The following is a 17,028-nucleotide window of genomic DNA, read 5'->3' as shown; positions in this document are numbered from 1 at the left end:
GCAGACATAGTTCTCTTGAGAAATCAATATGGACTATGCATTGTTTGTCTTCTTATGTATCTCTCCTTTCTTTAAAATATCCATACTGTGCTCGTATTAAGAAGAGATGTTTCTAGTATCTTTTAATTTGCTGCCCAAATAGTTCCAGTAAATCTGAAACCAATCCTGACTTGCTTTTTTCAGGGGTATTGTCACATTTTTTCCTCTTCCTTCTTTCCTGTCCTTATCATTCTTTTTTCGGTAACTGTTGACCATTCGTTCCATGTGATCTCATTACGCAGTTTTTTTTCTGAAGAAGAACAAACAATACCATCTATAAGGTGTTCTAAGTTTTCCTCTGTAACTGACTTTGACTTTCTTAATGATGACCACATAAACTGTGTGTTTTCACACAATTTGCATTGTTTGGCTTAATAAATATTTTGATATGGGTGTCACTGATGAGTCTTGTGAAGACGAAACGCGCGTCTGGCGTATTAAACTATAATCCTGGTACCTTATATAACTATTATATGTATTCAGAACACAACTTGCGAATAATGTTCACAGATTTTACGAACTTATATTTCCAAATCAACCACTCCGACATCAACATTTCATAAAATCCCTCATCGTCATCTTCTTCCACTATCATATTCATCATCAACTGCAATACTACAACCAAATCCTCATCATAGAAGTGACATATTTGATAAAGCATTTCCTGATATGCATCCACATCCTCATCATCAGACCAATACACTTCGTTAAGCATATCTTGATATTCAGGGTCTAGAATTAAGTATTCATTAATTTCAAAGTGATTTTCCATGTTTACTTTATTATGTTTTATCAGAAAATGATATTTTTGCTATATATACATTTTAAAAACTAAGAATGATTTTATCATTTATTACTTAGAAGAGGCATATGAGACGGGCAGCTTTTATTAGTCATTTTTATTTTAGTCTTATAGTTTTAGTTGAAAGCAATACTAATTATTTCGAGTCATACTATTCAGTGTATTCACTGTTTCCCTTTTTAATGGCTGTCTGATGTCACCCTCCTTCCATTTACCAATACCCTATCCCCTAGAATTTGCCAGATCTGGTATAGAAAACATACCGGATAAAAGCTTGTAGCACAGTGTGTATCCCACCTTTTGCGATTTGATGGCTGCAGATATGGCATTTCCGAGTAGATCTTTATCAACCAGTATGTCATGGGATTCAAGTAATTTTACCTGTCAAAATAAGAGGTACTATATTTATGTTGTGTCAATTTGTAAACCTTATGACTATAGTAACAATAAGGAACATATTAATACATGGCCTGTTCCAAAATGACACATACTGATTTTATTACGCACCCCATATATCAACCAAACTTTTAAGCCACATAGGGTTGATATTAATTTTCCAGTCTGTGTGTGAATATATGGCTACTTTACTTCCAATCGTTACACCGAGTAAATCTCATATCTATGCTAAGTTTGTGATAAAAAGTTATATGCAGGCCATACAATAGAAACATCTGAAATATAATATTCATATTATTAAAGTAACTTAAGGAGATTATATTAATTGCTAAAACTTAAAAGAAACAAAAGCCTGATGCATGTTTTTTCTAGACACTTTTATAGCAAACGAATATACAAATAAACTCGCGATCGCGAAATCTTCATTTCTGCATAATTTTGAAATTATCAATAAGAGATAGCTCCACAAAAGTGTTTTCCCCAATTGAAATACCTTTCACTTGCAAAAAGTGAAAAAAGGAACTTGAGTAAATTAATACATACCATTTTACCATCTTTGATTACATTCTCAGATCTCTGTGGCACTGTTTCTGATGCAAATGACTGGTGACTGTCAGAAAGATCCACCTGGAAACACAGAAAATTAAAATTGTTATATCAATTGTATATTGTGCGGACTTAGAGAGCATATACTCTGTTAGTGAAACATAAAATATTCATAATTAATAATGACCATACACATGATAATGTTTGTTTGAGATATATATATACAAGCAGCAAATTTCAATACGTTTAAATAAATACATGTTTTATAGTATTAAATTTAACAAGTATTTACATTTTGTCTCTCTCCGTCTCTTGGTCTGTTGGGCTTTCCTAGAGAACGTCTTACTAACGGAGTAATATCGGATTCATTTAGGGCACAGGTGTAATTAAAGCTATCAACTTAAAAGTTAGTAGCTGATGTCAAGTTTTCCTCATTCATTATTTCTAGATTGTTTTGTCTGTCATCAACAGCACATGTACCACTCAAGTCAATATATTCCTATAAAATATTAAAACAACTTAATGATTATGTCATCTTCATCTTCTCAGGAACATCTGTTTTTCCAGTCAAACAAGTTTTGAGTAAGATTATCATAATCTGACACAACATTTTGAGAACGTAACAAGAAAATCACTAATGCTGGTGTTTTGTGGTTCATTATAATTGCTAGTTATTTAGAGTGATTTAGTCTTTCATATAAATTACAAACACTATAAATACAGAGTATATAGTAGACTATAATTGTTTTATTTTTCAAAAGTTTGACTTGGAGGGAGAGTTTCATCCTTACTTGATCGTATTATTATTAGAGATAAATTAATATAAGAGAAGAACCGTGACCGACACCCTCCTGTTCCGACTCCATATCAGACTCAGAGGCATCCTCCTGCAGAATCACCTCATTCACAGACTCGGGTACCCCAAGGACTACTGGGCCCAGCACAATTTCTCTTCAGCTTTCTTTATTTTCTTTTCCTGTGGGTCACATGTTTCAATGTTCTCCCTGGAGATATAATCCAGGTAAGATTATCGGGACAGATCGCTAGCTTCGTCTACTATTTTCTTTTGAGTACTCTGAAGGTGAATAAGTAAATACTCCCTTCGGAAAAATATACGGTCACAGTTTGGCTAGTTAAAAACCAACATATCTTACATTGCTGTTAAGTACAGCATGTATGTGTCTTTTTCAAATTTCTTCTACTAGCATATTTTGAGTCACAATAAGTTCAAATCACTTCTGGCATTTTGTATAACATATCAATATCCTAAAATCTCTTAGGTTTGCTGATAGTTTTGGTTCTCGTGTTTGTTGATGCGGAAATGGTCATGTGATTTCTAATTCGCGCGCTTGGTCGGGCTGGTCGGTTACCTGATTCCGGGATTACCAAATTGGTCGGGCATGTATCAGAAAGATTTTTGCCATCACTTGCCGAAACTGGTATTATTTCAGGCGGACATGTTTTTTCCTCCAATAATTCTTGGTAGATCTTCGCTCACAGAAATATTTTCATCATCGACATCAGCTGTAAATTTGGCTTAATCCGGGAATTGGTCAACATTTGTATATCATGTCATGGTTATTTTTACCATAAGAATAAATGGTCCACAGCTATGGCTATTTTTTTGTTGACTGGATTTTAAATTTCCTTTCTTCTAATTACTATCAATATCCTGTTTTATTTTTTCACTTCTTACTTTCATGTAATTGCTGCAAAATGTTTTTCTTGATTAAAATACAAAACACAAGTACATGAAAATTAGTTGAGAAAAAGATAACTTATATGATACTGACAAACTATTTTTTTAACTGATAGTGTATGCTACTTCCAATAAAGAAATAGTTTGGAAAAGATATGGAAACTAAAAGTTTTGAAAATGAGCATCTCCATAAAGTGATATTAAATTGAGAATCAACTGAATATATCAGAGAAACTAACAACATTAGGTCTCAGAAGCAGAAGGAAACCATGATATTTGTTGATACACAAACTTTGTCTTCAGGAGCTTTAATATAAATAATGATGTCATCTTTAGCTATATAGCATATATCGGCGATTCATGCATGTACAATTATACGATATCACCAGTCTCTACATAAAGTACAAGAATCAGAAACTTTAAAACATCCTTTACAGTTGAGATATCTTCTGTGCATTAATAAAACAGTTTGCGTAATTGAAAACATGTTTTAATTGAAAACAATTTCATTGGTCAAATAAATGATGATTAAATATTTCAAGTTTTTAATTTATTAATGGCTAATTCTATATTTTCCTTCTTATGAGTTCATAGTAGTGCTCAACATATTCTTCAAATGCACTATTTGGTTGTGCAGAAATAAGGAGTATGCAACAATGATAAAAGACAATCAATTGTTAACTGACCTCTAATTTTATATATTGTAATTATGCATGCACTTTCATAGTTGTATATAATAAATTGTACATATTAAATGTCAATATCACTGTCTTTTGTTTAACTTACGTACAACAAGGGCAACTGCAAGTGTTGGGTCTTCTTTGAAGATCTCGGGTGTTTCTTGGTCAGACATACACTGTGCATCCACTGGTTGGAATTACCCTCACACTGCACCCTTTTCTTCTGGCGACCGTTGGCATTGTCTTCTTCATACGAGGTCTTGCAGTATCTGCAGGTCGTAAGGGAAGTGTTTTCTGTCACTTCTTCAACTTAAACTATATGACTGGTACTCGTGGTCTCTAGTAGATCTATGGTTGTTTCAGACAAACTGGGGGTCTCGTCAATAGTATCGAGGACTTTAAAAACTAAGTCGTTGTCAATGGTGGCTATGAGATCTTGTTCATCAGATGGTGTTGCATCAACAGTGACATGTGGTGGTGATAATTGCATTGATGTTTCCTCTTCCTCCGGTAATAGTATCTACAAACACTGGAAGTTGGAAGTCCCCCAGGTAAAATGCAGTTTGGCTGGCTATCTTTATGGGTGATGGCATCACTAGGTTTAGTCCAAACGGGTGTTGGTTGTCATCTGTATAGGTGAACCTTTCATCAATAGTATTTGGTTTGAGACCACCAAGCTGACAAGCTGAGTATAAGTAATATGTGCTGAGTACGAAAGACTTCTGTAGATCGTTGTCTATTATCTTCATGAATACAGAGCAGCCTGTTAGAGTGCTGAATTCCTGAGCCTTCATGAATAAGGTCTGCTTGCGGCGATTCTTGGTGTTGGTACGAAGATGCTTGTCTTCTTGGTAGTTAAATGTAACTACCTTCTTTTTGCTTAAATTAAGAGATAAATGTTATAGAATACATTGGAGATTGCAATACATTTACAATACAATTAAACTATAAAACATAATAAATACTGTTTTCTCTGCATAAAACCTTGATTTTGTAAACGTTCAGTGGCACTTATTTCATGAATTGGGAAGATATAGAAACGTTGTTGTAATTTGTCAAATGTCCAGTGAAAAATATTACATGCATATTCAGTACTAAATGATGTCAGATTTACTTTCGCCATGTTGAAACTATGAGCAATACATATTTAAAAAATAATCACACGTTCCAGATCTAGTGTCAGAAAAAATAAAAATTCTGTGTGTTTCATATATTTATCTTAATATTTGTATGCGAAAAAAAGTAACTGTTTGCTTAACATTGTACTTGTTAATCAATTAAAAAACATAACCGAGGAAAAAAACGAAAAAAAGGACTACAACCAAAATAAAGTATAAATACTTGCTTTAATTATCAAACATCAAACATGATAAATTACAAATTTGATCACATTAATTAACATTTGAACAGCAGTGTAATTACAAAAAAATAGAAGGACCAACATTGAGAAAAAATAATTGCTCAATTACTCAAATGAATATACAACACACTACTTTATTTTAATTAAATACTTTATTGTTTTACCAATTCATTCTGCGGAATATTTGGTTGTGCATGAATCTGATCTTGATTATTCACAATTAATGATTCTATCATTTGTCGTAATATTCTTATCCCTTTAGTTAATCCAACATATATGATGAAAAGAATCTTGTCAGTTGTTAAAGGTAACGACAAATGATTACATCCGACTCGGAAAACGTCCTTGACGCTTCAATTTGTTGCATTTCCTCATTTAAAGTAAATATTTGATGATGGAATTTATTTAAATTATTAATTCCTAAATAGTGTGATTATGCCTAGCATTTAACCTAATTCTTTTTCATTATAGGATCATTGACACATGTTAAAACACATGGTTATTCAAAGGTGTGGAAACTAAATATTAGAATTTCACCAAAGGTACAGTGTGTCGATATACCTTTTCTTCTTCAATGATTATATTTATTAATCAATTCACTATTACCCGTTAAGCTCTACGGTACTTGCTGGCTTTGTTATGAGTATATCAGCAATGGTTCCATCATTTGTTTCATTATCTTTCCTAACAAATTATTTTGGAAAGAAATGTTTAAAAGGATCAAAATGTGTTTGAAAACGTACTATTTTTTCAGAGAAGCAGATCGGTGGCAAACATTCCACCAGGAATTCTTATAAGAAAGAACACCAGGACTCCTGTTAGCTTGTTTTTAGACCTTACAGAAGGAGAGACAAAAGACTTGACTGATGATTTTAGCAAAATTGTTGAACAGAGCGAAGTCTTTGCAAGGCTTAGTAAAGTTTGCTCCTCAGGAAAAGAAGCTAATGAAGTTCGGTAAGTAATTATATTTTAGAAGCACTCCTCGTTGTTACGGGGCGCCGAATGGGACTCTTGTGGTTTTGTACAAAATTCAATTTTGTCATTAACAAAATCATTTTTGTCTTACAAAACTATGTGATACAGACTTGTTTCATTTTTGTCATCACAAAATCCATTTTTGTAGACAAAATTCATTTTTGTAGACAAAATTCATATTTGTTATGACAAAAGTGAATTTTGTCAAAAAGGTATGCAAATATAAACTCATTTGCATACAAAATTGACTTTTGTTACCTGATATGGAAATTAAAACACAAAATCAATTGTGTAAGACAAAATTGACTTTTGTTAATTTTGTGAGACAAAATTCACTTTTGTCTCACAAATATCTCACAAAATTGAATTTTGTCTCACAGAAGTCACTTTTGTCTCACAGAAGTCACTTTTGTCTCACAGAAGTCACTTTTGTCTCACAAAAGTCACTTTTGTCTCACAAAAGTCACTCTTGTCTCACAAAAGTCACCTTTGTCTCACAAAAGTGAATTTTGTCTCACAAAAGTCAATTTTGTCTCACAAAAGTGAATTTTGTCTCACAAAAGTCACTTTTGTGAGACAAAAGTCAATTTTGTCTCACAAAACTCAATTTTGTCTCACAAAAGTCAATTTTGTATGCAAATTTGGATCTGCACTTGAATTATCTCGTCACGATTTTGCAAGAAGGCCTCTCATTGGATATAGAGAATGCGGGTTTCGCAGGTTCAAGGTCATATATGGATGATGCACTATTCCGCAAAAGTAAGTAATACCTAATGAAGTTTATATAGGATATTCTGTGCAGGACGTCATATTATTCTAGTATGCCGTCCTTCTTTTGCTTTAATGTCAACAAATCCATGTTACTTAGGGATGCACGTAAATGACGTCAAAATTGAACTTTCGATGTCACTGGTTTTTCAAAAGACGATCGAAAAAAAAAATGCTGGTGCTTTTTGAAAATAGAATTAAAAAAAAATAAAGTAAATAAACATGACCCCTCCTTCATAAAGAAGCCTCTGGACCCCCTTCTCCAATTTCAGATTTTTCTGACCCCTCTACCTTTTCCATATCGGATAAATAATCGTACATACATGTTGTATTTCATTGTTTTTAGAAGAAGATATAATGTCTAAATAAACAAAAAAACTCATGTTTTAGGTTTACTTTTCCCCGACTGAAATAGAGATTACTTAGTTTTATTATATTTTAATATGCTTTGGTGTAATTTCCATTTGTAGGTTAAACCATATTTTAATTTTCAAACTGATAACGATGGCCTCAACAAGTAGCCTGCCTGACGAAAACATAAATATAGACAGGCTACAAAAGTTTTTAGATGAAGATATGCCAATCACGCAGATTGCACAAGACTTCAATGTGTGTACAAAAACAATCTACAGACGAATGAAGAGTTTTGGAATAACGAGAATACCATTCTCTGATATCAATGATGACGATCTGGTAGATATTGTGATAGAGATCAAACAAAATCACCCAAACGATGGCGAGGCTCTGTTGGATGGTCACCTCAAGGCCCGTACCCCTCCTATCAAGATCCAGCGCTGGAGACTAAGAGCTACTATTCATTTTGTTGATAGTGCCGGGGTTCAGGCTCGGCGGACGGTTACAATTAAACGTCGCCAGTACTCTGTGCCATGTCCACATTATCTGTGGCACATTGATGGAAATCATAAGCTGATAAAGTGGAAAATGGTAATCCATGGAGGTAAGATGAATGTGAATATCAAGAGAGTACCTATGTACGTATAATAGTCGGGACTTATGTTACCTTTGTTCGTTCGTCAGTCGGTCACACTTTGGTTAAGTTCCTGGTTTAGGTCCATATCTTGGGTACTACATGTAGTAGAGCAATGATAGTTTAACACCGTATGAGTCTTGGGTAGTACAACACTACCCATTATGAATTAGGTCATTGTGACATACATTTTACGCAACAACGACTTTGGTTAAATTTTGGTTAAGGTCCATCACTCAGGCACTACAAGTAGCAGAGTAATGTTATTTGACCGGTATATGTGTCTTTGGTGGTACAACACCACCCACTATGAATTAGGTCATTTGATAAAAAATGACGTCGGTTAAGTTGTTGGTTCGAGTGCATATCTCAGGCACCTCAAGTAGTTGAGCAATTATATTTGATCAGTAGATATATGTCTTGGGTTGTACAAAACTACCCACTATAAACTAGGTCATTGTGACCTACATTTTACAAATGACATTTGACAAGTAGATGGGTCTTGGGTAGTGCAACACCACCCACTATGAATTAGGTATATGCAACCTACATTTTATGCATAAACGACTTTAGTTAAGTTCTTAGTTTAGGTAAATATCTCGGGCATCACACATAAAAGAGCTGTCATGATATCTGACCAGCATACGTGTTTTGGGTTGCAGGACACCACCTACATTGCGTATATATATCACTTTTTAATTTCTTGGTTAAGGACCATATCTCCGGTTCTCAATCATTCTCGTTTAAATAATCTGATGTACAGTAGTTGTCGTTTGTTTATGTGATATATACGTGTTTCTCGTTTCTAGTTTCTCTTTTTTTTTATATAGATTAGACCGTTGGTTTTCCCGTTTGAATGGGTTTACACTATTAATTTTGGGGCCCTTAATAGCGTGATGTTCGATGTGAGCCTAGGCCCCGTGTTGAAGGCCGTACATCAACCTATTTATATATATAATGGTTAACTTTTTTTTTTAATTGTTATTTGGATAGAGAGTTGTCTCATTGGCACTTACATCACATCTTCCTATATCTATTTGGGGGTCCAAAAATCGGGAAAAATAAATGTAGTAAAATCTAAGGAATTTTGAATGCATTTGAAATCATTAATGTGGAGATTGCTAGGCGAAAAAAGTCAAAGTATTGGTAACATGAAATTAACCTTTTTTTTTATTCCTGAAACTTTGAAGATCTTTGAAGAATTACTTGTAACGTACAAATTTATCACACTACATAGAAACTACCAAATACCAAGACTCGATTACAGAAGATTTATAACTATTATTCAATTTTAAAGTATCAGTAACGTAGGAATCATTAAAAATCTTGACAAAATAATATGGTGGCCGGATGCGGCCATTTCGTCTTTTCATGTTTTCGCGTTTTCTCCTTTCACTTTCACGCGAAATCGAGAAATCGAGAAAGCGAAAACGCGAAATCGAATAATCAAGAAAGCAAAAACGCGAAAACGCGAAATCGGGAAATCGAGAAAGCGAAATCTAGAAAACGCGAAATGAAATAGATTTCTCGATTTCGCGTTTTCGCGTTTTCGCGTTTTTGCTTTCTCGATTTCGCGTTTTCGCTTTCTCGATTTCTGGCCATGATTTCCCGATTTCCCGATTTCGGGTGAAATTGAAAGGAGAAAACGCGAAAACACGAAAAGACGAAATGGCCGCATCCGGCCACCATAACATATTTAAATTTCACAATTCGTTATTCAACCGAGTACAATTTATTATATTATTGTTTCTTTGTTTATGATATCAAAGGTGAGATTTAATCATCAGCAAACCTTTGTAAATGATTGTTTATGCTCAATTATTGTCAATCTTGACATGCAGAATAAAGGGATAACAATGTACTTCACAAACCCTAACTTTTCAGTGAGTCGTGATATTGAGCTGTATGATGGCTCATTAAAATTCTATAATTTTAAGAATTATTTAAAACATTTATTTATGTACTTTTATTTAAAATATTTGAATGCTGAGAGTATAATTTTGTCAATAGTGGATGCATGGTATAACTTGATGAGATTGACCGCTCTACAATTAGGAGTGCAATAATAAATAAATAGTTGATGTGGGGTTAGGTAAGGAGAACGATCCCGATACTGGTCACTGTACCAGTATTGTTGTCACAATACTGGGTCAGAGGCGGATCCAGAAATGTGGGGACCCGCTCCTGTGATTCCCTATATCAGCAACCATTTTTTCCCCCAAAAAGGATGGGGCCCGGGCCCCCTGTCCCCTAAATTCGCCTCTGTGGGTCATTTATTATACCAGTTTTGGCACTACTGGATTCCCAGTAATTGTATCTTCCAGTATTGTCAATTATTTATATATTCAGTTAATTTTCAGGTATTGATGGGTTTACCAGACTAGTGGTGTTCATGAATATATCCAATAATAACAAAGCCACAACTGTTCACAGAGGGTTTATTGCTGCTACCGAGCAGTTCAACTGGCCAATTCGATTAAGGACAGACTTTGGAGGAGAAAACGAGCTAATTTGGCAGGCTATTCTTGATAAGCGTGGACCTCGTTCAGCATTAGTAGGTAGTTCTGTCCACAACCAGCCGATTGAACAATTATGGGGCATTATAAATGACAGGGTGACATTGCCATTCAAGGTACTCTTTGATTCAATGGCTAGAGATGGTTTACTGAATACAGACAATGATACGGACATTATGTGCCTTCACTGGGTATTTCTACCCTTAATACAGGCCAACCTTACAAGGGAAGTGTTGGCACTTAACAAGCGGAAGATTTCAACAGAACATCAGCGATCACCTTGCCAGCTCGAAATTCAGTTTATGCACCTCAAAGCAGCTTATGAAAACAAGCCCATCGAGCAACATGAAGGTGTGGTCTGCTCATACCAAGATCCTGATGACTTGGCTCGCCCATTACAACATGTTAGGTGTGACGAGTTTAAACGATTCCCAGCAGAACTCCGTGAGGAACTCTGTGCACTAGGCACAGCTTTAGAAATAAGAGATGGACGTCGGTTGTATTTAGAAGTCGTGTCAACTATTGAAAAGTATTTGCTTCGTACATAAGAACAATTTCATGAAAAGATAAACAAGAACAGAAGTCTGAATATTTGAAAAGTGTGTATTTTACAACTACTGGTATGTAATCGGTGTCATGTAATCTTGTAAATTGTGCAGATTAAAGTTTTTTGAAGTAGATAAAACTAAGCAAGATATAAAAAATAATTTTACCAAAAGAGATTTCTTGTCACAAAGAATATGTATGTGAAATAAAAAAAAAACACTATCGTAAGAACAAGGTTCTAGTTTTTCTGCACACAGACTGATTGTATAACATTTGTCCCGGCAACCTATAAGTTACAGGTACTGGCTATGATTACTTCGGAAAAGTAACAATAAGAAAATATTCAGATTACTTCGCTCACTAAATGCTGGTATGTAACGTCGGTACAATTTGGGGGATTATTTTATTAACAAGAGTGCACACACTGAAATGTCTCGCCTTCTTTACTAATCATTGATATTTTGTTGATAGTCCTAAGTATAAAGCTTTATTACAACTGTCACTTAAACTTAACATTAACCAAGATGGCTTAAACAAAGACCAATAAACCATGAAAATTAGGTCAAGGTCAGATGAACCATGCCAGGCAGACATATACAGCTAACAATGCTTCCATACAACAAATATAGTTGACCAATTACTTAAAGTTTAAGAAAAATAGACCAACACACACAAACTTAACACTGTGCAATGAACTGTGAAATTGAGGTCATTGTCAAATAAAACCTGCGGGACTGATATTTAGATCATAATATATTTCAGTACACCAAATATAGTTGACCTTTGGCATATAATATTAGATAAAAAGACCAAAACTTAAAAAAATAACTTTGACCACTGAACCATGAAAATGAGGTCAAGGTCAGATGACATCTGCCCGGTAGACATGTACACCTTTCAGTCATTCCATACAACAAATATAGTAGACCTATTGCATAAAATATGAGAAAAACAGACCAAAACACAAAACCTTTACTATAACCACTCAACCATGAAAATGAGGTCAAGGTCAGGTGACATCTGCCAGTTGGACATGTACACCTTACAGTCCTTCCATACACCAAATATACTAGCCCTATTGCTTATAGTATCTGAGATATGGACTTGACCACCAAAACTTAACCTTGTTCACTGATCCATGAAATAAGGTCGAGGTCAAGTGAAAACTGTCTGACGGGCATGAGGACCTTGCAAAGTACGCACATACCAAATATAGTTATCCTATTACTTATAATAATAGAGAATTCAACATTACAAAATTTCTGAACTTTTTTTCAAGTGGTCACTGAACCATGAAAATGAGGTCAAGGACATTGGACATTTGACTGACGGAAACTTCGTAACATAAGGCATCAATATACAAAGTATGAAGCATCCAGGTCTTTCACCTTCTAAAATATTAACCTTTTAAGAAGTGAGCTAACACCGCCGCCGGATCACTATCCCTTTGTCGAGCTTTCTGCAACAAAAGTTGCAGGCTCGACAAAAATCACAGAAAAAAGAAAGATTTATAGAAAAATATAATTTATTACTGGTAGGAAATACAAAATGACAAAGATAAAGATGTAAAATATTGCAATTCATTTATTAAGGATAACATTACCGACATATCCAAAATGTGCAAAAACATTCTCTTTAATTTGTGTTTACTTGTGAGTGAAAATGTACTTTTATAGACAATGTATTTACCCTTTACCCTCTTCCGAAGTCGAAGGTTTTCGGATTCATTTGGTTATTCAGAGTAGCGGATCGACAGCGCTAGACTTGGGAAGATGACCCTTTATCTGCAATGACTAACTATATATTTCAACACAGTGAGCCAACAGTATTTTATGTCTCAGTTTGTCGTACATGGGAATAACAACAAGAGGAAGTAACTGTACATAACCTATGTTTTTGTTACACCCAGAAATATTCGATTCCTTTCCCTACAATGCATACCCATGCCGGTATGCATTTAGTCTGCTAATCAATCCTAATATTTTGTTTATTTTTACTACTCAAGAGTAATCGTAGCCTGGCAGTGCCCAAGTTATTTTTTTTGTTCGCCTCAAGGTGCAAGCGTCTATGTCTCCATTCAAGTTAACGTCCGAGTTCATATCTCAGCAACTATACATGGAAGGATCATGTAACCTTGCGTGCACATGTATGCGCTAGGGATGAAACATCAGCATCCAGTCAAAATTAAGTCGTTGTGACCTACATTTTCCGCTTGAATGAATGACTTACTTAATTTACATTAAAGTTTACATCGAAGTTCATATCTCAGCAATTCACATTATAGGATCATGCTTTGACCTTGCATGTGCATGCATTGGGATGATACATCTGCATCCAGACAAAGTTATGTCACTGTGACCTACATTTCCCGTACATTTACATCTGAGTTCATATCTCAGCAACTATGCATGATCGGATCATGTATGCTTTAGGGGTGGTACATGAGCAGAATTTGCTTTTTGTCTACAATTGGGTGGACCGTGGGTATGAACTATATTTTACAATTGAATGATTTACTTTCAACTGATGTTCCATAAAGAGGTAAACTTTGTAATTGTTGATTACCAATCTTTTCACTTTGCCAGCCATACTCTCAAATTGAAGCCAAGGAAATGTTATGCCTTGAAGGATTTAATGTATATAAATCAATTCAACAACATAGAAATTACCGTACAGTTTATTATTATAAATCAATGCATATTCAAAAAAACATCAGACAAACAACTTCAAACATAAATGATAATCAAAACAACATTTATACATTCAAAAGTTTTAAGTTTAATGTAACTCATAATATTGTGATATGATTGATATTTCGAGTAATGCATTCTAATATGATTTGCTGTAATTGCTTTATGGCTAAACTCTGTTTTAATGCTCAATAAACCACCTTTCGTAGCTGCGCATTTTAATACTTTTGTTTGTGGTGGATTACAATAAGATGTGTTGTTTATATAGATATTGTTTCCTGAAAAAGTCTTGATCATTGCCATATAATGTGAACAAGATTTTGTATAATAAAACTTTGTTCAATGATCAATCAAAATTTGCAAAGAAACTTTGGGGTCAGGGATATACTTTAAAAGATACAGAGCTTTAAAAATGGACCATGTTTGGGACTTTTACCTTTTACATATGCATTAATAATCAACTGAAAGGTCCTAGTAGCGAAAAGAAGGAGCAAGGGTACTGGTTGTGGAATTATAAACCCACTTGTCATGTTTTGTTTTTAGGTGTAATATTTGTTTTGAACAAAATTAAGTTCTGACAACCTATGTCACAGTTAACATAAATGAAATCATCCTTTAAAATTCTTGATTTTACCCTGGATATGGAAATACCGAAATTTTACAACTAAGGTGATATAACTCTCAAACAGGACATAGAATATTCCTCAAACTTTTAAGTATATGTTGATTTAATAGATAGCTTCAAATTAGAGTCATAAAAATTGATATGTCAAAAGCTACAGCATAAAATATATAGAAATTTGTGTTTGGCAGGAAAGGGGAGATAATACTTTCAAAGTAATTTTCTGCAAAAATATAAATATTTTGTTACCTATATAGTCAAAGAACTTTCTAGAATAGTAGCCTTACATAATATGCTTATAAAATATTACTAATTAATACATTGGTCCATTGCTTATATTTTGTGGAAAGTGAAGTAAAACAAAGGCACTCCTGCACAATATATGCGAATTATTTCCCTTTTTTGTAAAATCCAAAAAATGTACAATTTTACAAATTAAGCATTAATTCAATATGATTCGTGTATTTTTCAAATCAAATATATTATTTTTGATATTTTGTACCAATAATCATAACAAAAGTATATTGGTTATGAATAATTCCAAATTGCGCAGATTGGATGCGCAAGGCTATCATCCTTAATTAACTACCTTAAATGGGAATATCAAGGCCATGTTAAAATTTCCAACAAATAAAATTATTTCTTAAATAACAGATAGTTCTTAAAATTTGAATCAAAACATAAATGAATGTAAAGCAATGTAAACATAACTGAAGCATGAAAGATGCCCGTCATGTGCTAGCACTACTAGGTATATCCCCCCTCAAAGTTGGACAGCAGTTAGAGAACCTTTGTGAGCATGCTCACATACCCCACGCCCCCATATTCTCACTGGACACACAAAATCTTCACAGATTCCTAAGGTCAAAGACTCATAACTCTACAAAAGTCAACTGATAAAATATTTCTTGTGGATATGCACATTTACATATTATGTCCTCATTAACTACAAAGTTTCATGAAATTCTGATGTGTGGTTTCAGAGGAGTTGTGATGACAAACTGTTGCAGTATTAAATTTTAGCGAAAATTCAAAGTTAAAGGGGCATAACTCCCAGAAAATAAATTTAATCATAGTTTCCTGTCAATATGCACATCTACAAAGTTTCACGTAATTCTGTTGTGTGGTTTCAGGGGAAATGCGATGACAAGCTGTTGCAGAAGTATATTTAGGCCAAAATTACAAGTTAAAGAGCATTACTCCTAGAAAAAAAATAGAATCGAAATTTCCTGTAGATATGCACATCTACATCCTTATTATCTTCAAAGTTTCATGAAATTCTGTTGTGTGGTTTCAGAGGAGTTGCGATGACGAGAACAGAACTGAAGGACGGACAGAGAGAGTGCTGAAAGACAAATGGACAGGTCAAAAACATTATACCCTCCGCAACTTTGTTACTTATGGTAAAATTAAAATGGCTTACTTCATGAAACTGATGAATGTGAAGCTATGTATCAAATTTTGATATCATTCCATTTTATTTTTTTGTTTGTGATGAAAGTTATCCATAAAACATCTCATTCACTGAAAAAAAACTCAATTCCAGCAAAGACAGGAAGTTGATGGTGGAGTGCATCAAAAATAGATTACAATGTACAATTGATCAATATGAAGATGTTTACCAATGGACAATGTACCATAATAGTCCAGTCAAATTAAGCTTTAACCTCGAACTAATTGCATCAGAAAATGTTTTAGTTCTAATCTATAGCATTAAGCCACAAATATAAACAGAAAAAAGTCCCATAAAATTTAACTTGAGGAAAGCTCAAAATCAGCATTTTTAATTTCCTATGGAAATTAACATTGGAAAGGGGAGATAACTAAAAACAAGTCTTTTTTGTTGTCAATTTTTTGTTGATTTTCTTAAAATTCACATAAAGTATGAAACTTTGACGGGGTTATAAGTTCCTATTTGACTATATTATATAATCTTCTGCTCATGAAATGCACAAAACCGAAGTGTTATGGGTATTTTTTTTTGCACATTTTTCATTAAAGAAATAGCAAATGTGTTGCTTTATGACCATTTTGAAATAATAATGTGAAAATTTGGTATGGTTTATTTCTGTAAATTATATTTGTTCGGCAACTTCTTTGTTTAAAGAAACTTTAAAGCCCAAAAAGAAGAATATATGCTTAATTATTTTTATGAAGTTTGATATTCTTTACCATGACAAGTTGAAAAAATTAATAAATGGTCAACTAATGAATTTTGAAATCTTGGTTGTAGCTTGATTAAAGATATGAAAACACTTTTAGAGCTGTTTGTTATTCTCTATATAGACGGCTAAAATATCAAGAATCAATACATTCTGATGAATAGAAACGGTAAAGTTATAATTTTGTTCCAATTTGTATTGATATTCCTTTTTTTTTGCAGACTTATCTCTCATTTTCA

This window comes from Mytilus galloprovincialis, chromosome 11, assembly GCF_965363235.1.
Source record: "Mytilus galloprovincialis chromosome 11, xbMytGall1.hap1.1, whole genome shotgun sequence".
NCBI lineage: Eukaryota > Metazoa > Mollusca > Bivalvia > Mytilida > Mytilidae > Mytilus > Mytilus galloprovincialis.
The sequence above is the reverse complement of the archived record's forward strand: the minus strand, read 5'-3'. Positions refer to the sequence as shown.